The 5,536-nt window shown below is 40.4% G+C and overlaps 1 pseudogene; it reads left to right on the top strand.

Moving 5' to 3' along the window:
- Window positions 1–4,153: 4,153 nt before the first annotated feature.
- Window positions 4,154–4,639, top strand: LOC117066499 (annotated as a pseudogene).
- The last annotated feature ends 897 nt before the right edge of the window (window positions 4,640–5,536 follow it).

Below are 5,536 nucleotides of genomic sequence, written 5' to 3'. Positions count from 1 at the left end.
AGTACAATGATATATTAATATCTATTTAATATGTTCAATCCAATAAATGGCACTTGATAGGGGTCATTGTTAGATCTCTTCCAACTTGCTATCTCCTGGTTTATAAAGTGCTAGACATTAACAATGAGGGCTATTGTATCCTGAAGGTGATAGGACAGGGTTATTGTGAAGTTCAGGTAGTTCTGCTTGTGTGTAATTTGATTGGATGCTTCAGGGGTTAGAATGAGTCTTGGACAGGTTATCCCGAAAAGCCCTTTAAAAGACACACCTATCAAAAGCAAGGTGCCCCTGAAACCTGAAGCTACTGTTTTGTAACACTTTCACATGTGGGAATGGAGCTTTGGTTCCCCAAATAACCACAAAATTCAATCAGTGTAATTATACAAATCACAATTGACTCATAGTTTTTTCTTTTGCTGTTTTATGTTGCTTTATTATCTCTGTCACTAGTTACTTTATGGTTATTTTGTTACTCTCACAATGTTTTGAGACACAGACTTCAAATAATTTATTTGAATATTTTGGAAAAAATTAAATAAAAATGCATGGAGAATAATATTGCTAACATCTATGTATCCACTATAGAAATTTAATAATTGTGAAATTGGTAAATTTATTTTTACTTCTAATTTTTGATTTAAGTTGAAATGTCTCTATACCTCACTAATCCTGTTCCTCTTACTCAATGCCAATCCTATCGTTAACTTTGCATGCATCTTTCTAGTCCATGTGTTATTTTCACTACATATAAAATCTTAAGACCAATATGTAATACTGTTTTGTAGTTTTAAAAATGTATGTACAGTTGATCCTTGAACAACATGAGTTTGAAATGTGTGGCTCCACTTAGATGCAGATGTTTTCCAAACACAAATTGAAAATACAATATTAGCAGGATGTGAAACCAGCCTATATGGAGGGCCAATTTTTCGTATACACAGGCTTCACAGTGCTGGCTATGGGACTTGAATATGCTCAGCCTGAAGTACATGCAGCAATCCTCTGCATGTACTGAGGGACAACTGTAAATGTTTTGAAACTCCTTGTTTCATTCAACAGTGTTTTTGAGACCGATCCACATGGACACATGTGGGCCTGGGTCTAGTAATTCATATTAACTATTAAATTACTAGTAATTCATTTTGTCATATGACTTTACCAGAAAATCTCTTTTCCCGTATGGCTCCACATTTAGATTATTTCCAACTTTTTGCGCTTTATTTCCCCAAATGGTTAATAGTTTGACAAAATATAAATCTATGTAGCTGCAAGATACATACAGCCAGTTTCTGTAACATGTAGTATAAACAGGAAGAAACAGTCACTGTCAAGAGAGAATTCTAGGAGAAGTGATCTCGCCCATGAGGAGCACTGGAATCCTGACTGTAATGATATTGGTGTGATACAAGTTTATTCTATTGCCATGATTCTCAGGTTTATTTAATTTTATGTATTTATTTTTGAGACTCAGTCTTGCTCTTGTCACCCAGGCCGGAGTGCAGAGGCGTGACCTCAGCTCACTGCAACCTTTGCCTCCTGGGTTCAGGTGATTCTCCTGCCTCAGCCTCCCAAGTATCTGGGATTACAGGCTCCTGCCACCATGCCCAGCTAATTTTTGCATTTTTTAAAGTAGAGATGAGGTTTCACCATATTGGCCAGGCTGGACTCAAATTCCTGATCTCAAGTGATCAGCCTACCTTGGCCTCCCAAAGTGCTGAGGTTACAGATATGAGCCACCATGCTGGGCCTCTTGGGTTATTATTATTATTTTTTTTATCAGGATCACCTAATCCATGTCTTTTAACAAACCATGTAGTTTGTCCTTGGTTTATCTTTTAGGAAACACTGTCTTACGGGGCTGAGATTCAGAGCATAAATTTGCATAGAGTGCTTTCTGTGATGTTGCTCCTTAGGAGCCTGTGATGATGAGAGGCTATTTACTAAGAAATCTTTTTCCTTGGAGACATGAGAAATATTGACATGTTTAGAGCCTTTACTATATACCAGCTCAACGTTAGGCACTTTTAGACACGTAATTAATTTAATCCTCAATGATCCTTGAAGGTTCATTTTATAGACAGAATCTCTAAGATTCACACGTGTGATAATGGCCCAAGGCTGTATAGCTACTGAGCAATGATCTGAAACTTGAACCTAGCTCTACTTGATTCTAAAATCCTATTTTCTCTATTCTACATGTTCACATGTTCTCATGGGGTGGTAGAACCAGCAATATCATTATTAGACACAGAGTCACTGAATCAGCAGAAATTTATTTGAGCCTCCACCATGCTGTTAGTTTGGTCAATTACCAGAAGAGTTTAAAAAGAAATACTCACTTTTTTTGAGGAGCTCATAAGATACTGGAGAAGAAAAGATAACGATGACAGGAACAGTAGATAGTACTGTGAACTGAATTTGTGCATATTGGGAGAGAGCAGCATGAATTAGAGGAGGAAAGCCATCCTGGAGGTGAGAATTGGTCACTTTGAGAGCATGGATGGCATTTTCCCAGGCAGGCAGGAAGCAGCAAAGATTTTGGACAGGTAGACTTGTGTGAGCAAAATCTTGGCACTTGACACTACAAATGGCCTATATCAATTGTTGCCGAGGATGCGAGTAAAACCCAACAGAGTAAGAGGGAGCTTAGACATGTAACTCCAACCTATGATCTCCTTCTGTTTTTCATACCTCTTGTCTCAATTCTCCTCAAATTATAGTATAGTTGATGGAGTTCATCAGGACACATAAGAGGCATAGAACACCAATGTCTTGAGAAAATCAGAAAGAGCTATCTAAGTAGAACAAGCCAAAAGTTCCTGGTGACCAAAGGAGGGACACACACACACACACACACACACACACACACAAAACAGACAAATTGAATACTTATGTTTGATGGTTGTTTAATGATTAAAAAAAAAAAAACCTATGATAATGTCATTTGCTCTGAGGAGGTAGATGGAAGCTAGAGCTGTGTGTTATAACAAGGTTTGTTGGCTAGCCTGAGAGCCAGCTGACTCTAAGCAAGTATGAGTTTAAAATGGATAGCCAGTTTCTTTCTCTTTTAAAACATAATATTAAACCAATGCCCAGGAAGTAGCTAAGTCTCCTCCAGGGACCACAGCTGCTGTTTAGCACTCTCATGCCCGGGACATCAGTTCTATGTGACTCTTGCATTCACTGCCTCCCATCCCATCCCTACCTGACTTTCCTTCCCAGTGCATTGGGAAATTAGGTTTTGGAGCATTGGAGTCAAACCGATCTACTTAGAGTCTTGCTTTCCTCCATTACTTGATGGAGATGTAAGATAACCTTTCTGAGCAACATGTCCTTGTCTGTAACCTAAAGATAATCCTGCTCCTAGAGTTGTTGTCAGAGTAATGTGTTATGAAGCTCCACATGCTGTTATTCTCAGAAAACAAAAGCTAAGGGATTTTTAGCATTCACTGAAAAAACCTCTAAAAGATGTGCTTCTGGAAAAATAAAACTGAACTCACAAAGAGTGAGATTTGAGGGTAAGTACTCATTAAAGAAGTTTGTAAAGATGTAGATACTGTTAAATAATCTCTGGCGGGCCGGGTGCTGTTACTCACACCTGTAATCCCAGTACTTTGGGAGGCCGAGGTGAGTGGATCACCTGGGGTCAGGAGTTCAAGACCAGCTTCGTCAATATGGTGAAACCCTGTCTCTACTAAAAAATACAAAAATTAGCTGGATATGGTGGCACAAGCCTGTTAATCTCAGCTATTCGGGTGGATGGGGCAGGAGAATCACTTGAACCTGGGAGATGGAGGTTGTGGTGAGCCGAGATTGCGCCACTGCACTCTAGCCTGGGTGACAGAGGGAGGTGTTGTCTCAAAATTATAATCATCATCATCATCATCATCATCTCTTGCGGTGCATGCAGAGCAGCCTGGTGGGATGAAGAGGCCCAGCTAGTGGGCTGCGTGGCCACAGCTGGAGCATGAGGCCAAGCTTGGCATGCGGGTGCTCACCCGGCCAGGCAGTGAGCGGGGGGTGGCCTGGGCCACGAGGCTTGCCCCCAGCTGGCTGACCGCCATGCCTTCCATATGAGTTGGACTGCTGGCAGGGCAGGAGCCCAATTCACCCGCTTGCCTACTCGGGGGAGGTAATGGCAGCAGAGGGGGCCATGGGTACTTTAGAAGAAGAGAACTTCAATCTGTCCTTCTCTGCCTCTAATGCAGAATTTGATGCTGTGGTTGCATAATTAGAGGACGTTGTCATGTATGAAAAGTTCCACTTATTACAGAGAAATTTCATAGATAAGTACTACCTGGAGTTTTGAGGACATGGAAGAGAATAAACTAACCTACATGCCTATTTTAATAAATATATTTTTTGGCAGAAAAAATATGTTGAAGAATAATCTCTGTAGCAGATTCCTGAATTCAACGTAGCAGTTTTCATAACTATGTTACAGCATCATAAGGATGAAGTGACTGGTGACATATTCGACATGCTGCTCACCTTTACCAATGTTTTGGCTTTTAAATAAATGGTTTTGGACTACAGAGCAGAAAAAGAAGGCTGGGGACTGGACTTAAGCAGTGGTCCAGTGGTGACTTTGTTGTGCACATCATCTATACCAGCTTTTCAGAACAATCTGCAACATTAGGTCCTACCTCCAGCCAATAAATGGGATCATTCTGGATGTCACCGACCCAATAAGCCAACAGAGTCTGCTCATGATGATGACAGAAGAATATGTCTTGGAAAGACTGACTCTGTTCTGCAATTCTTCATTCGTACTAAGTGTCAATAGGTCAAAACCAAAATGACCTAACCCTCCTGGACCTATGTCCCCTGAAACACCTTATTGTATTCATTAACCTTAATAATCCTCCCAATTGGTAACCCTGGTACTCCTCCCCTCCTCAAGTAGCCACCTCTCTCAGGTATTTCTGAGTTCGACTCCTCTGGAGCAGGCCATGTCAATCATTCCACCTGGGAGGCCCCTTCCTCCAGTATACATGTTGTTGTGTAACAGTGTAGAATAATCCACCATCAACACCCTCTGTCCCAGCAGGCTTTACATGAATCTTTGTGCACCCACACCTCTTATTTACATGAGTCAGAGTTTCAGTCCTTCAGCTTCAGTGTGGTTTCCGATATTTATCTAGGGTGTTATTCAAGCCACCTGCCCATCTTGAGATTTTGGAATCTTCTATGACCACAGCTTGTCTTGGCCATAGGAATCAATGGAAAGAGATGTCCTTTACATAAAAGCTACATGCAAAAAACAACTCCTCGTTTTGACATTTGTAGTCCTTGTGTCACTGTCTTCTGCTAATCCCATTGTTTCTAGAAGTCTCTTTTAAGTTTTAATTTTTTAAAAATTTTTATAGGTGAATACTCAGGCTAACCTAGTGGGTATGATCTTGGAACTTCCATGATTACCCACTTATAGATCAAAATATTATATGCTGTGTGCTTTTTAGTCAATGCTGTGAAGGCAAAAATACATTCTATGTTGGCATTCATTCCTGTTTTACTGGGTACCTATGAACGTATG

The sequence above is a fragment of the Trachypithecus francoisi genome, unplaced genomic scaffold (genome assembly GCF_009764315.1).
Source record: "Trachypithecus francoisi isolate TF-2019V2 unplaced genomic scaffold, Tfra_2.0 Lachesis_group20, whole genome shotgun sequence".
Lineage (NCBI taxonomy): Eukaryota > Metazoa > Chordata > Mammalia > Primates > Cercopithecidae > Trachypithecus > Trachypithecus francoisi.
This window is presented reverse-complemented; position numbering and strand designations above follow the sequence as displayed.